The sequence below is a fragment of the Semicossyphus pulcher genome, unplaced genomic scaffold, assembly GCF_022749685.1.
Source record: "Semicossyphus pulcher isolate SPU_LCO1_2020_fin unplaced genomic scaffold, fSemPul1.0.p SCAF_4, whole genome shotgun sequence".
Taxonomy (NCBI): domain Eukaryota; kingdom Metazoa; phylum Chordata; class Actinopteri; order Labriformes; family Labridae; genus Semicossyphus; species Semicossyphus pulcher.
In genome coordinates, this window is record NW_027211715.1 from 13,193,581 (window position 1) to 13,209,840 (window position 16,260).

The following is a 16,260-nucleotide window of genomic DNA, read 5'->3' on the forward strand; positions in this document are numbered from 1 at the left end:
AGGCTGAAAGATGACAGGCAGGTACCAAAGCAGTCTGTAAAACATTTTTTTTTTTTTTTTTTTTAGGGTACTACTCTACCAACGACAGCCTGGTCTTTTCAGTGATGGGTAAGGACATCCCAACTCCTCTTGCTCCACCGAATGATCGGAGAGGGAGACATGCACCAGCCAACAAGCTGGACCTGAAGCCATTGCATGACCACATCGAGTCCTTTCACCCTACTGTCAGCCACTATTGGAAGGAACACGCCCCATGCCGCCGCTACCTCCCCAGCGACATTAGCGTCAAATTAACGTATGATGAGTATTTAGAAAAAGGCAACAACTGCTCCTATGAGTCCTATCGAAAGGCTGTAAAGTCTAAGAACATAAGCTTTACTTAGCTTGGAGAGGAGGAGTGTGAGAGCTGTCTACTGCAGGAACAGCATGTGAAGGCCGATCACCAGGGGGAGGCTGAAGCGAACTGCCTGCAGTGTGAGAAGTGACAAAGACATAAGGCTTCAGCAGCAGAGAGCAGGCTACACTACAGGTCAGATGCCGAAAGGAACTGGCCTGAAGATACAACAACCAGAAGTGTAGACCTACAGAAGGTGATCATGCTCCCAGTGTTCACAAGACGGATCGTTGCATATCATGAAACCTTTGCGTCAGTTGGAAAGAAGACAAACAAAAAGAACACCATCTCTGTTGTGTGGCTTGAGGGGATTGCAGGGAGGAGTGCTAGTGAAATAACATCGGCTTATGCAGCGGCATTGGAAAAGGAGCGCGACATCAAGCATGTTATTTATTGTGTTGACAATTGTAGCGCTCAGAACAAAAACTTGTACCTTTTCTCTTCACTTGTGTCCTTAATCAACTCGAACACCATCTCAACTGAAGACATCACCCTTACATTTTTTGAGCCAGGGCACACATTTATGAGTGCTGACAGTTTCCATCATGGGGTGGAGCAGGAGATGAAGAGCAGACCAGGTGGAATGGTCTATGATTTTGAAGACTTCCTTTCTGTGGTGGGAAATTCTAATACAAAGAAAGTGGAGGTGGTGGAGCTCAGGAATGAAGACATCAGGGCCTGGATGGATGGCCACTCAGCAGTCAAAGGAAGGAAGCTACCAAAACTGGTCCAGTTTCGCCGTGATTTTAGGAGCATTATTATTAAGATGTCCCACGAGGAGGAGGACTTTGCAGAGATGGATTTCCTGCAAAACAAGTTTCAGCTGAAGATACTCACCACCTTGAGGCCACACGACAAGGGCATAGAGGAGGCCAAGAAAAAGGATATCCTCACGAAGCTGTGTCCCCTCATGCCACCCTTCAGGAGGCTATTCTGGAGCTGGCTGCTCATGAGCAACACAGGAGGAGGAATGAGGAGGAAAAGCAAGATAACTGTCATGATGGCTATCATTTACAGTATGAGAGAAAAATTGATGAGAATGTTTCTTATTGTTATGAATTGTTGTTATTCATTGTTGCATTCATGTTTATTATTATGAATTGTTGTTATTCAGTGTTGCATTTATGTTTATTATTGTTATTAATTGTTGTATTAAATTATTATTAATGCGTATTAATACAATTATTTATTAATTAAAGTAGAATTAAAGTATTATCATATCAAAGTATCATCTTGTATCTAATTTGTGGGAGAGGACTTTAAAGAACGAATATTGATTGTAATTTTGTGATAAATCTGCATTTTGTATTGAATATCAAATATTTTTACTTTGTTTCTAAATTACTTTGTTGATCTTTATTGATAAACGTTACTTTAACTACTAGAAAAGTTAACCACATCATCATCAATAACAACTTGTATACCCTATACAAAGTTTTATCTGAAAACATTTACTGATATTTTCAGTAAATCGTTTGCAACTTGTAATTGAAGGAAGAAGAAGAAAACAGTGTGGGATAATAAATAGGTCCAAATAATGTATTAGCGGTGACCTTTTTACCTTAAAGTACACATTAATTAATTCTCATTTACATTATATTATATTTATTTTTATATTGTGTTACGCTTAAGTGGGCCATTAAAACTATATTTTATGTAGATGTTATCATTATCATATGCCATTTTTTTTAAATTGATCAGCAACCAAGTGAGAGATAAAATGGTAGTTAAGGCATTTTGCCTTTGGGTCTGTGGATGATTTCTTGTGGATACTGACATTGACACCATAGTCCATTCCTTTTAACTATCTGCCTTGCCGTTGTACCAGTTCTTTCTGTTTGAAGTGCTCAAATTTCACGATGATCGGCCGGGTTCGGGTGGCGTTGGTGTGTTTATGTCCCACACGGTTCATGCAGTGAAATGTGATGTTGTTGACGGTTTCAGTGGGGAGTTTGAGCTGTTTGATCATGAAATCCTTGACTGTTTTTTCGGGTTCGTCTGTAGGTGGTTTGGGAATGCCAGTAATAATAATAATAATAATAATAATAATAAATTTTATTTGTATTGCACTTTATATTTAGGGAATCTCAAAGTGCTACAGAGAAAAAAGATAAAACAAGACAATTTATATGTGTTAAAAGGAGAGCCTATCAATCAATCAATCAAATTTTATTTGTATAGCGCCAAATCATAACCAGGGTTATCTCGAGACACTTTATAGAAAGAGCAGGTCTAGACCGACTCTTTGTTCTGTTATTTAAAGAGAGGCCCAACATGAATCACCATGAGTAGCACTTAGCAATTCGGCTATAAAAGGCACTTAGCAAAAAGCTGTCTTAAAAAGATAAGTAAAAACATCTGCAGTCTGTGGGGCCCTCAGGTGGTCGGGAAGGGTGTTCCACAGCCTCGGAGCTGCAGAGGAAAAGGCCCGATCACCCATAGTGCGGAGCTTTGTTCTGGGGACTTGGAGGGTGTTCCTGGTTGCAGAACGGCGGGTGCATGAGGAGGTCAGGAGGGTGAGGAGTTCTTTCAGGTATTGGGGGGGCATGTCGGTGAATGCACTGATGAGTGAGGACAGGGAGCCAGTGAAGGGATTTTAGAAAGGGGGTGATGTGATCATATTTGCGGACCCTTAACAGGATCCTTGCAGCGCTGTTCTGTATATATTGCAGCCTCTGGATGCTCTTTCCAGAGATGCCGGTGAGAAGTGCATTACAGTAGTCGAGCCTGGAGGAGACAAAGGCATGAACGAGCTTCTCTGCATCTGCCAGGGTGAGTATTGGACGGAGTTTGGCGATGTTCCTGAGGTGGTAGAATGATGTTTTACAGAGGTGTTTGATGTGGATGTCAAAAGTGAGTTGGGGGTCCATTTTAACACCCAGGTTGGTGACGGATGTGGAAAGGGGGATGCTTTGGCCGGAGAAGGTGATACTGGTGATGGTGGAAGAGCGGAGCTGATGTGGTGTGCCAACTAGGATGGCTTCTGTTTTGGACCTGTTCAGCTGAAGAAAGTTGAGCTTCATCCACGCCTCTATCTCCTCCAGGCAGGTGGCGAGTGTGGATGTTGACAGGGGAGAAGGAGAAGTGGGGGTTGTCCATAGGTAGAGCTGTGTATCATCAGCATAGCAATGGTAAGAAACCCCATGCCTGCTGATGAGATTGCCCAGGGGGAGCAGATAGAGTGTGAAGAGGGTGGGGCCCAGCTCCGAGCCCTGAGGAAACACCGGAGGTGACATTGTGGGTGTGTGACCTTGCTTTGCCCAGGGCGACGTATTCGGTTCTGTCGGTCAGACATGAGGTGATCCAGTTTTGTACATTTTCAGAGAGTCCAATGGTGTATTTCAGACGGTGAAGGAGGATGTTGTGATCAACTGTGTCAAAAGCAGCTGTTAGGTCCAGGAGGATGAGTAGAGATGGGGAACCGGTGTCTGCTGCCATCAGGAGTCATTGGTGACCCTGACCAAGGCTGTTTCTGTGCTATGGCCAGGGCGGAAACCAGACTGAAACTTCTCAAAGAGGTTGTTATGTTTGAGGTGATCCTGAAGTCGTGCTGCTGTTTTTTTCAAGAACCTTAGACAGAAATGAAAGATTGGAAATGGGCCTGTAGTTGGAGAATACTTCTGGATCCAGGGTGGGTTTTTTCAGTAGTGGTCTGATGACAGCAGTTTGTAACGCAGGTGGGATATGGCCGGCCAGGAGGGAGTGGTTTATGATCTTGGTGATGAATGGAGATATGGCAGAGATGTTTGTCTTCAGCAGAGCTGAAGGAAAAGGGTCCAGAGCACAGGTGGTTGGCTTCATGTTTCTGATGACATCCTCCACCTCCTTCTGAGTGACAACGGAGAAGGAACAAAGAGGCTGGACAGTCTCAGATGGTGGATCGGTAGTTGTGGGAGGCAGGACAGCAGTGGCGGAGAGGTGTGAACGAATTTTATCAACTTTTTGTCTGAAAAAAGTTATGTGCATATTGCACCTCTCCTCTGTGGTCTTAGAGTGGGCAAGTGAAGGCGGTTTGAGAAGGTAAACACAGTAAAAAACAGATTCTCCCTCATGCTATGTGACTGTAAGTCCAGAATGGTTTCTTTCATGAATTTGTTATCTGTAGACAGAGGTAAGCTGAGTTGGATGGACATGGTTGCGACGGAGTGTTGGAGTGATTTGTTTTCCTGTGCGAGTGTTTCGATTTGTTGTTGGCTGTATTCCAGACTGTGGCGAAGCTGTTGAAACTCTCTGTGAAGCACTTTGATTAGTGCCACTCTGCCGTCTAGTCCGATTAGTTTATTGTCTATGGATATGAGCATGTTGTTTACCTCAGAGCAGCACGGTGGTTTCGTTGATGTGGGTGGTGAAGAAAAGTCAGATGAAACGGGTAAGTCCGGTGTGCGTGGTTATTTGGAAAAATCATGATCGACATAACGGATACATATGGTCTCTTGTTCAACTCCTGACACATCCTGGGTTCCATCAATAATAATTGAGTATTGCAGTGTGGGAAGGCCTTGTACATAATTTACAATTCCCCTAATGATGGAGTTAGCCATGAGATTCAAAATCTCATTTTGAATATCCGGGCAGGTGTAATTGTTTGAGGGCTTACTTAGCCATCTTTTCAGCACGTCTTCATCCCCTGACCTGAGTTGCAGAAGCAAACAGAAAAACAAAAGCTCCGGCACTCACAGAATCATGGATGACTCAGTTTAATGTGGGTAACGAACACCTTTCGGCTCTATGCCGTCTTCAGCCGAAAACGAGAAAACGAACTGCCATAATTATTTTGAGTAGGCATGACCTTGCCTCTCTTTGCTGCTGCTCCCTGGCTGTGGTTAGCTGTGTGTCAACGCAGAGAATAATGAAGCCATGGATAATCCTTGAACCACTTCTGCTGAAATCTAAGTGTCTTATTTGGAAGTTGCTGGTTTGGAATGACTCTTGGGTCAGGCTGATTTGGCTCATTATACATCTCTTGGCTTTCTTCGATTTCTAATCTTGCCTCTTCTTTCTTGAAAAATAAATCAAATAAGCCTATCATTGGCCATATGGAGCACCTTGACTTAAATGTCCCTTTTCAATATCCCCATTGATCTCCATAACATTCTGAAAGACAGCCTGCATCAATAATTAATCTAAACTGTCTCATCCCTTTCATCCCTCACCACAGCAATGGAACTGTCTCCACTCTCCCACTCACTGCATTCTGCCCCTGACTGTGTCTAGATGTCACGAGGGGTGATGGAGTGTTAATTATTTATTGAGCAGTTTATTATATTCTTTTTCCATTGATGATAACAATATGCCAACCAGCTCTCTTTTCAGAGCTAACGTTAGTTATCTCAAGTGACAGAAATCAACATCATGCTGACTTTGTTGGGCCAACCAGGCATTTATTTGACAAAATGGGGAGCGCCTGGTTCATCGATTACAAGTCTCTGCTGTTACTTATCTGGAGCTAACAGCAGCGATGACGACTTACTTTTCTCTTCTTGAAAAATCTCCTTATGTTCATTTCTATGGATCAGATATAGGAATCAAAACATTAGTGTGGATGTCTGTACTGTGCAGCCAAGAGCTGCCTGGGTAAAAGGTAGCAGTTAAAACGTGAACTGGGGCTTCCTTATACTGGAATTGTCCCAATGAGCAGGTGGAATGGATTCGACTTATCAAAACATTAGCATTAGCGCTCCTGTGTTGATGTCTGGGTGCGCAGCCGAGAGCTGTCTGGGTAAAAGAAATGGATTCGACGGACAGAACGCTCTCAGAAGAACACCACGAGGATCGGCAGATGCACTGATTTTCAATCTGCTAAACGTGGGTGGGTCCGAACCAATAGTTTTTAAAAGTGGGACTTGTTCCACTCACATAAAGGTTCCTACACCCATGCACTAAACATAAATCCTTCTGTAGTGCACTACAAGAGTAGGCTACATGACAACAATCATAATAATAACAAAATGTGTTTATAGAGCACTTTTCAAAATAAAAGCTACAAAGTGCTTCATAAAGGCAGAAACCTAAAACAGGGCAGGTCATCAAATCAAATCGTAATCTACAAAAGGTTTTTCACATAGCAGTATGTCTACAGTAAACACATCACACATGCACACATTAAGGAGATTTGTCTGTCTCTGCTTCACTGCTTCACCTGCAGCACAGGGGTCCGTTTCAGAAAGGTGGTTCAACAAACCCTGAGTCTAACCCCCGGACTGTGGTTTGACTTACCCTGAGCTGAAAGTCGCTGGGTTTTTGGTTTCAGAACTGCTGATCAGTTCAATCAACCCTGGATAGGCTCAGCCGGAGTTAAGTGCGTGCACGCTGACTATAAAAGCCAGCATTAATGGAGCCCTGATACCACGATTAGCCATGGCAACTGAAAACACAAAGAGGTCATCCTACTTTAACACCAATGGATCTAGAAATCCTCATGCGGACGTATAGCGAATATGAAAATGTATTTTGCAAGAAAAGTAACACGACTGCAGCTGCAAGAGAGAGAGAAGCAGCGTGGGAAGAAATTGCTGCTCAATGAACGCGTTCGCAAACAAAGTTTGAATTGGTGTATTCTTTTAATATTTAATCACGACTGGAATGGAATAGAAGCTAAATTTTATATTAATTTAGGTGCAATCCAGCAGGACCAGAACGCACATGGAAGCAGCCAAAAATGAAGTACAATAACATCATTCAAACAGGTAAGGTTCAGGCAAAATAGTCTCATGGCAACAAAGTAAATATCTTTTTTAAATTCAACAACAGCCAACAGAAAGAAGGCAGAGGCCCGAAAAACAGGTGGAGGACCAGCACCACCAGCTCTGACTGCGGCCCTGAGCCAGAACACGGGGAGGCCAGTGGCAGAGGGAATCCCTTTGGGGAGCTCGTCTGAGCCTGTCACCCCCCAGGACACAAGTGCCTTCATAAGATGTAAGAAATAAAGAGTACGGTCTAAACCTGCGCTGCATGTTAAGTGTTGTGAGATGATCTTCGTTGTGATTTTTCACTGTACAATTAAAAATTAACTGATGTAATGACCATGGCCATTTGTCCTAACAGATTCTGAAGGGGTTCTCTGCCATGTCGAGCCCCATCCAAGGACAGAACACCTTGCAGGTGTAAGTAGGCTACTCAATACTCAGTTTACCAAATAGTAGTGTAAATTGTTCTAAAACCTAACGCTCATCTAAACAGTAAGAACCTCAGGACGATGATGAAGACACCCTCTCTGCTGCCACAGAGAGGCATACATAGGCAACATGTTAAAATGATATGTTACTGATGTCTACTGTTCTCTTCCCATTCACTGCTCTTTAAGTTCTTGTGTGGAATATCGTGGCATGTAGCCTACATTAAAGTATGAACATTCTTATCCATTTTAGCAGAGCATGGCTGGGCAGCAGGAGGAGGGTCCATCAGAGTCAATAGCACAGGTGAGCACAGTGAGTCACTAGATGCCAGAGGTTAATTCTGCAACTGTATGATTTAATGTCATCCTTATGTATTCCCAGTTACCTATAAAGGAACTGTACAGGAGACATCTTTAAAAAAAAAAAAAAACAGTAAAGAAATGGTGTACCTGGACCTCCAGATTAAAAAGGCAGCGCAGGAGATCGAAATACTGCAGCATAAGCTAAAAGTTTTAATATTGTTCCAATAATTAATGGCTGCTTTTGTATTTGCAGGAAATAAAGAGGACCAAATAAAATGTGACTCATTTGTCTTATTTGACTGCTCTCCGCAGTGGTGGTGAAAAATCTATAAATGATGACTTTGACATTTCATTATAATTATAAAAGACTTTTGCAAAGGTTCAGAGCATCACAGAGAAGCAACCAAAGAGAGCCTCATGAGAATGACAAAGAAATGAGTAAATACACAGGCATTTTATAGAGATAGGAGTACTCAGTGACCTTGGGCTTCAGAAAGTAGAAAACGACCCAGGCCTCATCTGAGAAGCACTGTGTAAATGGGTCAAAGGTCAAACATAACATAACTAATATTTTAAAGTATGTATGGTCTAAATAAGGTAAGAAATGTTAAATAACTAAAAGTAAAAAAAAATAAAGTGTCTTAGACACCGAAATGATTGTGCCAGATGCCATCTCTGACTGCCCTTCCATCCTGCATGTGAGCTGCAGGGATGGGTCTTCATCAGCCTTGATTTGTAGGGCAGGGTGTTGCTCTCCTTATGAGAATATTATGGAGAACAACACATGCCACAATAATGTTGCAGGCCCTCTTAGGGGTTACCCTGAGGTGACGTAGGCACAGGCTTTCAACAGGCCTATGGTCATCTCCACCCGAGCTCTCGTCCTGCAGTGGGCCACACTGAAGCGCTGCTGGGGGCCTGGGTCAGGGTAAGGGGTCAGTAGTGTTGGCCAGCATGGGTACCCCCTGTCACCTGTATAGTGGATACTACCAGTGTTACTTACCACGGTCCATTCTGTGGCTTACAGTAGACTCAAGGTATACCTGTGAGTCATGCACAGACCCTGGCCAGTTGGCCTCCACATTGGTGATTAGATGTGCAGCATCACATATGATCTTGACAGTGCAGAGAATGAGAGATGTTAGTTGCAGGATTGTGATGCAGTCTTTGACATTTTGACACAGTTTTTCATATCTACCTGCACATTAATGCTGTGGATGGACTTTCTATTTACATAGTCTCCCACATTTTCAGAAGGAGCCCTGATGGGAATATGGCTTCAATCTATGCACCCAATCACATTGGGAAATCCTAGAATAAACTGAAATTAGTAATCCTAGTCTGAGGTCACAGCAACATGTCATTAACAGTACACAATACTTAATTACTTAAAACTGAGTTCTACATCATTTACCGGCAATCCTGTGGAATTCCTCCTTTATGGCTCTCAGAGGTTTGTGGCCAGGGAATTGAACAAAAATGTGCAAAAAATGTTAAAGAGCCAGATACACTGTCCTCACTGCCCTGCAGACAGTGGCTTTGCTGAGGTACTCTGCATCCCCAGTATTATATAGAAAACTTGCATTAGAAAAAAAACATAAGGCAACACAAAGAATTTGCTCGGATGTAAGTGCATGTCCACAGTAGGTGATATTGGTGATGGGTGGCTACAAAAGAGTGTGCATATAACGCAGTGACTGTAAAGAAAAACGATAACGCTCAAATAAAAAGTGGTCGGGAAATGAAAAGACTTCTAATCGGGGTCTTAACATTCTGTCCCGACGAGGGTTGAACTCCCAGCGGAGAAGTGCAGCCCCCTCGTCAACTATATCCTCGACAAATGGACATGCCATGGTCGTTACCATTGTAACCTACCCAGAGTTGAAGTTACCTCTCTTTCTGAAACGGCAAACCCGAGGTTTCCCTCATTTCAGGGTTAACAAACCCGGGGTTTTCACTAAACCCGCTTTCTGAAATATGCACACCTTATGTAGAAATATTAAAAGCAGACTGGTGTGTTTTACAATAATAGAGCGGATCTCTGTGGACTGATACGTTCCTACCAGTCCCTCTTCTCGCTGCTGTCATGCTATGTGAAACACTGTGGTGAAGCTAGCGCTGCAGCAGTTAAGGTAACGCCACCCTCCACATTACGCTACATGAAGTCTATACCTCTAATAACTGTACATCAGAGTAAAACACATCACGTTGTGTTGTCTCTTTTCGCTGTAACTCTGCACAGGGATTTAGCTGAAGTAAAACTGTATTTTACACCATGATGTTAAACTTTACGTCAGTCCGTGGATCACCTGCGTGCCGAACCATGGGGGGTCATTTTAGTTAGTTTTGTGAACTCACAATACAGTTTCAGTTATCATTTTTTGTAAAGCCTTGTTTTTATTTTTATTTCAGTTAATGAAAATGTTTTGACAGTTTTTTATTATTTCGTCTGTTTTTGTTAACTATAATATCCTTGGAACTGACTGAATTATTTTTTATAGTTTATTTAAGGAGTTATCTCTTGGACAATCCAAAAAAATATTATGTTAAGTTTAGTTTTTAGAAGTTGTATCTTGCACTTTTTTCATTGTGGGAAAAATCTTTAGTTAATAAAATCTGTAGTTTATGATTTAACAAAAGCTCAGCAGCCTAAAGCTGCAGGCACCATCCTCCTGTAAAGTGGCAGAGAATGTTGGAAATGAAAATGACATGATGCAGCTCAGTGGTATTGGTAAATCAATCAGTTTAAGAACACAACATTTGGGGTTCTTCAGGTATAACTAATTTAATAAAGCAGGAAATGGGCAGAAACGTGAGGCACATCTGTCGACTGCTGCAGCAATTAACACAGCATGTTGAGTCGTGGCTCTGTTTCCTGGCAGAGCTCCTCGCTCAGCTCTGTGTTGATGTTCTGCTCCAGTCTGAGTGAGGTTCTCTAATTAAATCATTAGAAGGGAGAGCATTTGCACAATATGCTCCGCTGCCTTCATTACAAAGCACGATCACTTGTTATTTATTCACTCACAATGACGGAGGGTCTGCTTTTATATGTTCTCGCTTTTTCCCCAGCTGCGATAAAGCTGGACATGCATGCTTTCACAGCTTTGAATTAATATATGATTGATGACTGAAGGATAATGGAACTCTGGGATTACTTAGTGTTGTGATCAAGAGGTTTTCTTGCAGGATTATAGAGAGAATACAATTTCTATAGAGAGAAGCCCTCTCCCTTTCCCACATTTGATATCTGAGTGAGGAAATGGGCCCTTTGTGATGACTGGAGCACAAGCAGGCACCCACAGGAGAACAGGATATAAAGAGAAGCTGAAGCTTATTGATTTATGGTGCGGCCATGGCGATGTGTTGTGAGGAATACTATGGGAATTTCACAGGTTATAGTTTAAGACTTACAGAATATAAAATAAAAATGTTGCTGTGACTTTCTGTTGTATTTAGAGTTGTATTTTCTTTGGTCTTACACATCTATGTTTTCACCTCTCTTCGGCTTTAGCGTTCTAGACGAGGTAGAAGAACTAATCCTCATACTCATATGTATTCCAGCAGGCAAACCCAGCTGCACGCATGACCCTACCTCCTGTCCTCTTAATCTTGTTGTCTCACTTTATTCACAGCAACAAGCCTTTTGAACATGAGCAGCCGAACACCTCCTTCTCCCTGTTCTCTCAAGGTTAGAAGAGCTCTACATCATCAGCGATCACTCAACTCCATTTGTTTTCCATGTATAACTGGAGGACAGAAGGCTGCTTGGTGTCAGATGAAGCAGAATCTCCTAACACAGTTCCCTTTAACTTATTAACCTGCTGCATTTCATTAGTTTAATGTGTATTCAGCTTCACATGTCACATTCATCCTTTCACACACACATTCATACACAAATGAAAACATGTTTTACTTTATACATTTTTTAATTGTTTTTCGAAGCACAAGGCAGATATTTTCACAAAGACAGTAATTGTTTTTCTGTTGCATGCAATCATAAACACCTGGTTTACTATTATTTCTGTTATTTTGACAGTCATGATTATTATTTCATCTTTGTGACGTTACAAAGTCAATTAAGTTATTATGTTAAGTCACATGACTATAAAACCCTTGCGATCCTGCCTGTCACTTTTCTGCTGGTCTTCCATCCAAACTCGGTAATATTTGTTGATGTTACCTTATTAATGTTCTGTTCAACTTTATTTATAAGAAAATGATAAACAGAGTGTTTGTTTCATGTTATTTCTGAGCTTGAAATTGTCTTATTTTCTAGTTTCCCCAGTGTTCCTTGATATGAGAAATACACATGAATGTGAACATCAGTGTGAAGCGTGGACTCTTATGACCTGTAGTTACAGGAGGGGAGTTGGAACACACAGACAGACACTTGAACACACAAGGAACCTAGTTAAGCCCCTGCAATTTGTTTCTACAGCAGTTTAAAAACCTAACAGCTTCTATGAGGAGCTCTCATTCTCATTGTGGCTTAATGTTTCTTCCTGGAGGTGACGGACAGCAGCGGCAAACACCGGACTATACACACGCGCACACACACACACACACACACACACACACACACACACACACACACACATACACACACACACACACACACACGCACACACACACACACACTAGGTGGATTCCAGTGGCAGCCATGAGAGCCTGATTTTCATTTTAGAGCATTTCAAATTCTCACAATTTTAATTCTCTCCCATCTCAGGGTCATCCATAATGTGCTCCTCTGCTCTGTTCCCGGCCTCCTCCTCCCCCAGGTATACCCACTCAGCAGACAGGTGCCACACCGCTCAGAATGACAATTTGCCTTTTGGAAATCAGCCTCTGTCCCCATTGTGCTCTCTGAAATTGATTTAGGCCATCAGCAGATGCTTTCACATTGCAGCACTTCAACTAAATGGGATGACGCATCTTCTCTCAGTTATGTTATAGCAGATGTGGAGGGTACACACTCACTGTGCACTGGCTCTTCCAACCTGTTCTGACTCATTTCCTCTGGAGAAAGAACACCATTAGAACCACAAATATACTCATATGGTCCTCAGAATGAAAAAAAAAAAAAGATTGACACAGACGATGGAATATATTTAAAAAAGAAAGAAACCAATTTACTTTTTTGGTATATTTACCATTTGTGCTTAGTCCTTAATTTGAACTGTCCAAATCGTCATTATCTGGTATACCATTCAGAGGTTGCTGGTGCTCTGTTATTTCAGACACAGAGTCACTCAATTCATCAGTCTTGTCTAATTTTAATGTGCCACTACCGGTTAAAAATGGCTCTCTTCTGATCTCTGCATTCTCTCCACAGATTCTCTAAAGGCACCAATTAATATAAGTGTCACAAAATATGAGTATTCTTCTGCTCAGTGCCAGTTGTATGGCTTTCTTTCCATTACTGGATGGTTTGACACACTTTTTGAAGACGTTTTTTCATACTCACTTAAGTTTTTTGAACAAATTCATTTTGTGCTCTGTTTTGTCTCAAGAGTCACACCAGTAATAGTGTTTTCCCATTCCATTCCGAGCACCAGTAGACCAACAGCATGTGCTCATACTTAACCTCTTGAGGCTTTGTCCAGGCGTTCTAATTTAGGTTTACTTACTTTAGTCCAGGGGGCCGCTGTCACAAAGATACACTTTGACTATGGCTTAGATATAACAAAAAGTCAGACTTCAGATAGACGTCTAACTTAATCTGTTTCACAAAGCAGTTTAGTTTTTGACTGTCTTAAGCAAGACTGGTGCATTGAACTCTGGGTAAATTAAGACTTGCATTTTTTTAAATCCATATAAAATTGAGTAGATATGATTGAAATCCTAATTAATATCCTAATTAGTAATCTTTAGACAAAACCAGTAAAAAAATAATAGAAATAATAGAAATATTAAGTAAATGTAACTGTTTTTACCCAATACTTCTCAGCTGTAAAAACAGGGGTAACAATAGTGATACTATAGAACCCTGCAACAAAATAACAGTACTTTTAGGACAGCATGTTTTCTTGAAACACAGGACATCAAGGTCTAAATGCATAAAGAACTTGAGAAGTGCTTATCTGCATTTAATCATACCTGTGGCCCCATGGCCCCACCTCACAAAGTACAGGCCAGTTGTGGCCGATCAATGTATGTTTAGATCCACACTGCAAGTAGAATGTCAAACAACAGTAGTGTTTTTGCATTATGGACACCAGCCCTATGGGTACTTGTACAGCATATTAGGGCAATGACAGCACACCTGACATATTATAATAAAGTTGGGCTCACTGGCTTCTAACAATACATTAAATAAAATACAATTGAGATATTTTGCTCTCCTCTAATTCCTGCCAGATGAATATTGATCACATTAAAGTTACATACCAGTAAATAATGTCCAAAATGCAATCCATTCTCATGAAAAATTCTGCATCTTGACAAATAGGAGTCAGCATTGTACCTATATATAGGGAATCTTTCATTCTCTGAACCTTGTTTGAAGGGTTTCCAGGATTCAGCTCCAGCTGTAGTTTTTGGAATACCTCAACTGTATTAAGAAGTAATGGGGTATTTCAGATCTAGGGCATTGATTAGTCCCAACAGATGGCAGCTAGCATTGACTGACCCATCTTGGTTCCACAGCAGGTACATTTTCATCACTACCTATGCCAAGTCCTCGTGTACACCGACTGGTTCATCAGAAGTTTTCTACAGACATTGTATACGAAACTGATTCGGATTAACTCTTAGCATGCATTTCACAAGACACACAATATTTATGATCTTGCCTTAAAATTGTGATAAATGCTCAGTGCAATCAAAATCTGTCAAAATCAAGGTCCAACTCATTTTGCTTATTCACTACTTTCCTGAACCTGTATAAACCAAACTAATATATTGGGACCCTTGGTTAAATATTTACACATGTAATCCTCCGAGGACAATATAAGTGATGAGTAAGGTATAATAAGTAATATTTACATACTCTTCCTTGTTAAATTATTCCTTGTTCCTTTCCTCTTCTTCCTTAGCGGTGTGGGTGCTGTAAGACAGATATCGAAAATATAAGTTTGACAAAAAATTCAAATTGATCGCTCTGCCATAATCAATTGTTTGTTTTAGAGTGTACATTCGGAACCGGCCACAACTCCAATCATGGGACTCGGTGAGTAAGCTTATAGCTTTGCATCCACTACACTATTAGCAAGTATTCAATACAACTTAGTGTCCAAAAATCCAAACTATCCCTTTAAGTCTGATGTGATAGGATGTCTCAGTTAATAGAGTTCCATTCAGGTTACAGGCCCTCGTAAGGTTTTTACAGGTTGTACACGATGAGGGGAAATGGCCCGTGGATGAGCTAATGTAGAGAAGCAATAAGGGACATGAGCCAAAAAGCCATTACTTTCCTCTGAGCTCCCATTATTTGAAGGCGTTCATTAAACTTCAGCATAATAAAATGTCTTAAGTTAGGTAGGTTCTGTTTTTATGGCATTTTGGTGCAATTTGATAGAGGAGACCTAGAGACAGCAAATATGAGAGAGAACGACAGGAAATTGGTATTATGCTTTTTACAAGAGATATACATGTTATACGCTTCAGCCTTGTTAGCACTGCAAGCATTTCATAAAATATTTCTACTGCTATCACCATTGGTGTTTCAAACTTTTTCTGTGTTGCTACAAGAACATTTGAGTTTTTGTGAGTTGGTTTAAATATCAAAGCACACACATGCAGTCACTTCTCTCTGAAGTACAACATGAAGCTCACAAGAAAGATGAAACTGTGAATCCAATTCTTATCCTAATGACATTCATAAGTAATAATGGAGTCCTGGAGCTCCAGATCCATCTGTAATGTCTTTGCCTGGCAGTGGGCCAAACATACAGTATTCTTCACTACTTCCCGTAGGTTTTTTTTTGGTTCTCGTTATCAATTTACCCTCCATCCACATCCAACATGTGGTGAATGGGCCCCAGCTGGCAAATAAAGCAGTTTATCATTTTATTGAGTTGGAAACTTGTTTTTCTACAGTGTGAGAAAATCATATTTCAGCAGCAGATCTCAGTCCTGCCTGACATTGATGTATTACTTTGGTCTAATGCAGTCCCATTCACTTCTATGTAATTGCATTTAGATTCCAGCAGCTGCATAGTGGAAGAAAAATCTGAAATGTAAATGAGACACAAAAATGCAACAATCTAGTTTTAGAAATATGGACGAGGGGGGCGTCTGTGGCTCAGTGGTAGATTCGGTCGTCTTTCAAGTGGACGGTCGGAGGTTTAATCCCCAGCTACCTCAGGCTACATGTCAAAGTGTCCTTGGACAAGACACTGAACCCCAAGTTGCTCCCGGTGGCATAGCCAACGGGTATAAATGTTGACAGTTGGGCACTTTACGTAGCAGCCTCTGCCATCAGTGTGTGAATGTGTGTGTGAATTTGACA